Below are 6,820 nucleotides of genomic sequence, written 5' to 3' on the forward strand. Positions count from 1 at the left end.
TTTTTTTTTTTTTTTTTTTGGCCCATGTCTTCTACATTTTATGTATTCTCCCAAAGCACATGATATTGTAAGCATTCAATAAGACTGTGGGTCCCAAACTTTGGTGTGTACCAGAATCACCTGGAGAGTTAATAAAGAACACAAAAGTTCAGGTTCACTGAAATAAGATACTTCGTGGGTATTGGTATTTTCATCAAATTCTTTAGGTGTCTCTGATATCTAACAAAGAATGACTGTGATGAGGTATTAATCAATGAACTACTTACTCAAGTGTCACTACTTCTAGAAATAAAATCAGGACTGCAATTAAATAAGTAGTATTTATAGAAGTACATATAGATGCTTGTATGTATATAAAATATTATAATGCACTCTTTCTTAAATTGTGCTTTATGGGACATAAGTTCTGAGAGAGTTAACATATAGGCTGTGAATAAATTGTGTGGTCGATCCATTTGATAAGTACCACAGACCAAATTGCCTTCATAAATATTCATAGTTCTCAAAAGCGTATAAAAAAGTTGAAGTTCTGATAAAGCAACACAGTTTCTAACTTAATTATTATTTTAACCCATATAAACTTATAAACATATTATAAATCTAAACTTATTTGAACTAATTTTCACTGCATATCTATTGACATCCTCACAAAGCCCATCTGGCACAAGTGGTTAAGCACTTCGCTCATAACAGAAAGGTTGGTGGTCCAAACCAAACCAGTAGTACCATGCAATAAAGGCCTAGTGATCAGTTTCCATAAAGATTACAGCCCAGAAAACTCTGTGGGGCAATTCTACACTGTCGCATGGGGTAACTACAAGTTAAAAATGTCTGCACAACCTCTAACCACAACAATTACATCCTAGCTCACCAGTTTGAAAAGCATCAGTGTAGTAACATAATTAAAGGTATACAAAATATAATTCAAGAAAAATCTGTTTGAAAGACATGTTGTCATTTTAGTTATACATACAGATATGAATATGTAATAAAGCACTGAAATATTAATGAATATGAAAAGAGTAAACAACAACAACAAAAAAACACTGCCATGGAATTAATTCCCACACGCAGTGACAGTCAGTCATAGTAGAACTGGCCCATAGGATTTCTGAGGCTATAAATCTATGGAAGCAGCCTGCTTCATCTTTCTCCTTGAGAACAACTGATGGGTTCAAATCATTGATCTTTTGGTTAGTGGCCAAATGCTTTAACCACTGAACCACCAGAACTCTTAGTGTAAAGAGAATAAGAGGGTATAATAAAGGGATACTTCGAAATAAAGGTATTTATACTTAACATGTATGATACCATTCATTCTGTGAGAATGGATATTATAGGACTCAGACATCTTGGGAAAATGGTATTCCCATGATGACCAAATCACATAATGTCTGAAGTCACAGGGCTTGTGTCCAGATGCAAGTCTGAGCCTGGAGTCTACTGCTCTCTGTGGCTACTCTGTGATCTTGACCTTCTCCATAGGCAGAGCACTGCCAGCTGGAAAGAGCAGGAGAGCAGGTGGAGTGTCTGTTCCTGACCTGGTGGTGCTGGTGCCCCTTTTCCTTTGGGCCTTTGCAGTTGAAGAGGCTTCTACCGTAAGATCCCCCCCTCAAACAGCGTGAATAGGGGCCCCTGGTTTGTGCACCTTCAGAATGCCTGGAGGAAAATCATGGCCATAGGGGATGGTCAAGAGTGTCTTGCACTCCACCCCTTGTCAGGCTCTCATCACCAGGGCCACCTCCCTGAAGCAACCACCACCACCACCAATCTCCCCTCACATCTTTTCCATCCTCACCCCCATGCCCTGCTTAACTTCTGTGATTATCAACATGACCCCCCGCCCTCCAGCCCTAAGGTGCTACCCAGCCACAGCTGGAAGAGGAGCTGTGGAACCTGGCTCCCCAATTCCAGGAAGTCCAGATCAGGAGAAACACCTTCTGGCTTGGTTCTGAGTCTGTGACCAAAGAGGCACCACCAACTCTGCAGCCAGATATTCCTTAGGTGGCAGTGGATCAGGACATAAGGGTGCTAAAGAGCTTGCTGGGGGCCATTCCCCAGACACCCAAGTGTGGGGACTTTAGGCTAGAGGTCAGTTTGGAGCCACCCACTGGCTGTCCACCAGGGGCTGGACCCTACACTGCATTTGGCCCATGACGCTCCTGCCACAGGGGCCCTCACAGGCCAGTGGTAGCCCTGAGTGGTTGAGCTGGGGAGCTTGGTTATGGCCTAGTCATAGGCTTCAGGACAGGGAGGGCATGTGTGGACCAGGAAGCTGTACCACTGTGAGACCTATGGCAACTTGATTCAAATACAACTTGCCACTGCTGAAGCACTGGTGCATCCACACTGGCAAGAAGGCCTACACCTGCCATGAGTGTGGGAGGCACTTCTGTGGCTAGTCCAGCTTTATCCAACACCACCACATCCACATGGGCAAGAAGCTTTAGAAGTGTGGCCAGTGAGGCAAGGCCTTCAGCCAGAACACCATCCTAGTGTGGCACCAGCAGCTGCACGCTAGCCAGAAGCCATACACCTGCAACTATTGTAGCACAGTGTTCATCTGGAGCTCCATCCTCATTAAGCACCAGCACATGCACACGGATGAGAAGCCCTAGATGTGCTGTGGAGGGAGAGGCAAATCTTTGTGAAGCTGCTCCCACTTCTTCCAGCACCTGCAAATCCATGTAGGTGAGAGAAGCACCTTTGGCCAGGGCTTCCTGCTCATCTAGCACCATAGGATCCATTACCTGGAGTAGGTGGGATAGTGATAGGGGTGAGGGAAAGGAATCTTGCTTGCCATCTTCCAGTGCAGTTGTCCAGCTCTGCTTGCTCAGTGTCCCCACTAAATCCTTTCTGGTTGCTAAGGGGAAAAAAAAAAAAACCTACTGCCTTATGGGACCACAGACATAGATGCAGTTGGATGCTGTGGGAACAGACATTATGTGGCACATATCTGTCATGAAGAGCAATATTTTAATGAAATGCATGTTTGTGATGATATAAAGAGATGCATAGAGTAGAAGAGGAAACTAATATATATACCTTCTAGGATTTCAATGAGATTCATAAAGAACCCTATGTAATAGTATGTATATGTTAAAAAGCTGTAATGAGGTGACTATGAGACGGTTTAATGAGCTACTTCTCAATAAATGTCCTATAAGATGGGCATCCTTCAGTGCTAAAATGAGATGGGTGAAAGGAAAAGTGTAATGAGCTGGTCACATAAAAGAGAAGCAGTATAATTAGATGCATAAAGGAAGGAAGGGAGAGTATATAAATTTTCAAAATATGTAAGATATAATGGGAACTAGGTTTTAATGTAATAAGATGCAGAAATGAAATGACAATGAGATACAAAAATGGAATCGTGTAATGAGATATGTAAGGACTGTGTAATGAGATGTGCATGTTTAAGGGGTGTAATGAGATGCAAGATGGGAAAGGTGTAATGAGATAAGCATGTTAAATAATCTAATGAGGGGCATGAAGGAAATGATGTCATGTCACATGAAAATTGGAGAAAGTAATGAGATGTGCATTTTTAAGGACTGTAATAAAATGGATAAAAGAAACTAAGGAGAATGAAGAGATGTAGAAATCAAATCTTATTATTACAATGTGAAAAGAGAACAAAAAGTAGTGACAGGAAGTGTTTCATACACATGTGTCCTTGATCTGGACAAATATTTTTACAGTCCTAACACACACCAAACACTTTGTGTGGATATATAAAGATACACATGATTCCTGTACTTGAGGGCCTACAAAGACATACGGATACAGATATATGTAAATATGTACTTGTGTGTGTGTGTGTGTGTGTAAAGGCAATATATTAACAGTCTCTGGAGGCACGAATGGTTTGTGCTCAACTACTAACCTGATGTAGGCAGTTGGATCCAGCCCAGTGGTGCCATGGAAGAGAGGCCTGGTGATCTGCTTCAGTAAAGATTATAGCCAAGAAAACCCTATGGAGCAGCTTTGCTATCTAACAAGTGGACTTTTCATGAGTTGGAATCAACTCAACAGCAATGGATTTGTTTGTTTTTATCATCTTAATAAAACACTATAGAAGTTCAGAAAAGAGAGAGATTGTTTTGAACTGATATATTTTGCACATCACTTAACCCAAATTTTCCCTTGAAATCCCTTAAGTTTTATAATTCTACTATTATTCATTTCTCTATTCCTTTGATCCCCAGGTTCTCCCAATGCCATCTCTACCTACTTAAGTAGATCTTTCTTTCTTTCTTTCTTTTTCTTTTTTTTGAGAAAAAAGTCTGGTTCCACTGTCCTAGCTTCAGAGTAGCCTTTTCTGACTTCTTTCCAGCTTAAAAACAAAACAACAAGAGAGCAAAAACCATGAAATTTTAAAAGACTTTATAGCTTTCTTATGAAATAATTCCAAAATATTTGTAACTGTGTGTTCCTGCTGATCAGGAGCTAGATCTGATTCAGCTTCATTTCACCCACTGAGACTATAACTTTCACATATTAGGTGCTTAGTAAATAATTCTCAAATAAATTAGCAATTAGGTAAGATATTTACCTTGATAGCCTCTTCTCCCTAGGATGCAAATAATAGAGAAAATAAGCAGATTCTTAAGATTGATCCAGTTATATTGATGGAATCAACCCATTTTGAGTGATTGGGGATAATCAACTCTCCATCAGAAAAACAAGATTCTTTGATTGAAAAAAATACTTTCATTTAAGAGTTTATTGAAGGGATTTGGCTTCACCATAAAGCCACATACCTTTCTCTCTCTGAGATGTCCTGTCTTGTTTTTCACCAGACATCTGTTTACTTCATTTACAAGCACTTCAGTATATTCAGAAACTCAAGTGTTATTTTAATCAGTCCTGGAAGGAAATAACAGAATGATTCATTACTAAGCTCATCAACCTGAGGAACCATTGTTTCAGAAGTCATTCTTGAGTATTCTTCATTACAAGATGGCCTTTGCATTATAATGACCCCAAATGGAACGGCATTGATCTAGCTTTTTATTTTAGTTTGTATGCCTTATATTGAATTCACCTGGGAGGTCAGTGGTGGCCAGAAAATTTTGTTCAATTATTTACAAACTATGTGCAGCTGTGTGGTGCACCTTGCCATAATCCCAATCATTTATATAGGATTTTTTTTCCACAGGCCACGTATATGATGAAATCACATTTATAACTGATCAAAGCCCCAGGGACAGCTGCAAATCACAACACGTGAAACATATGCTAGTTGTCAGATAGCTGAGAAAATCCATCTTTACTCCATCAGCACGCTGACCTTTGTTTTCTCTTACTGATTTTTGCAGCAAAAAACATGCCTGCCAGCTTGGTATTCATGACTTCGGAATTCCTCTAAATTTCTAGTGTATTGATTATTTTCTGAATTGTTTCTCAAGTTTTTCTCTCTATCTTCATTCTCCTTGACCTTTCTGCTAATACTGAAAACACTTATCAAAGCCTTCTCCAATCAACTCTTTCTCACACAGGCTGTTTATCTCTCGCTGGGTCAGGTTCTGCATCTCTTCCTGCCATAGGGTGGCTTGTTTTCCCCCATTACACTGAACAGCAGCTGGGGCTTTAAAACTTCAATGAACTCTACTTCCTCTATAATCTTTCTCTTTCCCATTTTGATCACTCAACTTCTTCTAGACATCCATGCAGATAAGACAAAGATTTGGCTTTTGGGTTAAGCAAATCCATGTTGTTGTTGTTGTTGTCATGTGCCGTCGAGTCGGCCCCAACTCATAGCGACCCCTCCTTGGGTTTCCGAGGCAGTATCACTACGGAAGTAGGATTGCCCAACCTTCCTTCCGAGGAGTGGCTGGTAGAGGTGGTATAATCTTACTATTTCAGCCTCAGCACTTTCTGATACTAGGAAACACAGACAAGACCAAGAAAGGATAATTCCATTTTTTTATTTGCAACTAACCAAAAAGCCTGTTGTTGTTGTTATGTGCCATCCAGTCAAATCTGACTCATAACGACACCTCCTTGGGTTTCTGAGGCAGTATCACTATAGAAGTAGATTGCCCAACCTTCCTTCTGAGGAGTGGCTGGTGGGTTTGAACCACCAGCCTTCTGGTTAGCAGTCAAGTGCCTTAGGCACTACACTACTAGAGCTCCTCCAAAATGCCTGGTCCGTATAAATAAGGAGGCACCCTTGATCACCTGCCTTCCAAATCTTCGGTCCACTACTTTGTGGGTTTCAGAGAACAACTTAAGGGTGGAACAACTTTATTCTAGAAGCACACAGGGGCAGTTTAATTCCCAGACTCCAGTCACACCTGGACCATTAGATACTCTTCACCATATCATTCCCCAAATAAAGGCAGTCGTTATAATTTTCTTATGAAATGATGCCAAAATATTTTTAACTGTGTGTTCCTCCTGGTCAGGAGCTAGGTCTGATTTAGCTTCATTTCACCCACTGAGACTGTAAGTTTCACATATTAGGTGCTTAGTAAATAATTCTCAAATAAATGAGTGATAAGGTAAGATATTTACCTTGATAAGCTCTGTTCACTAGGATGCAAATAATAGAGGAAATAAGCAGAGGACCAGTCCATCCTTTAAACAGAGCAACAAGTTAAGCTTCTTGATTGCCTAATTTTGAGTTTTGGCCTCTATATTAATCAGAGGAACTTGGACATCCTACTTCATCTAAATGCTTCTCACATCTCACATCTTTAGAAACAGATAGACTATAGAAATGTTTTTGAAATGATTACAAAGCTTATAGGGCACTTAATATATGACAAAAGTATTGGCACTTGTCTTAGGCTGGGTTCTCTAGAGAAGAAAAACC

This window comes from Orycteropus afer, unplaced genomic scaffold, assembly GCF_000298275.1.
Source record: "Orycteropus afer afer isolate SDZICR_OR568_19922 unplaced genomic scaffold, OryAfe1.0 scaffold00243, whole genome shotgun sequence".
In the NCBI taxonomy this organism is placed as follows: domain Eukaryota; kingdom Metazoa; phylum Chordata; class Mammalia; order Tubulidentata; family Orycteropodidae; genus Orycteropus; species Orycteropus afer.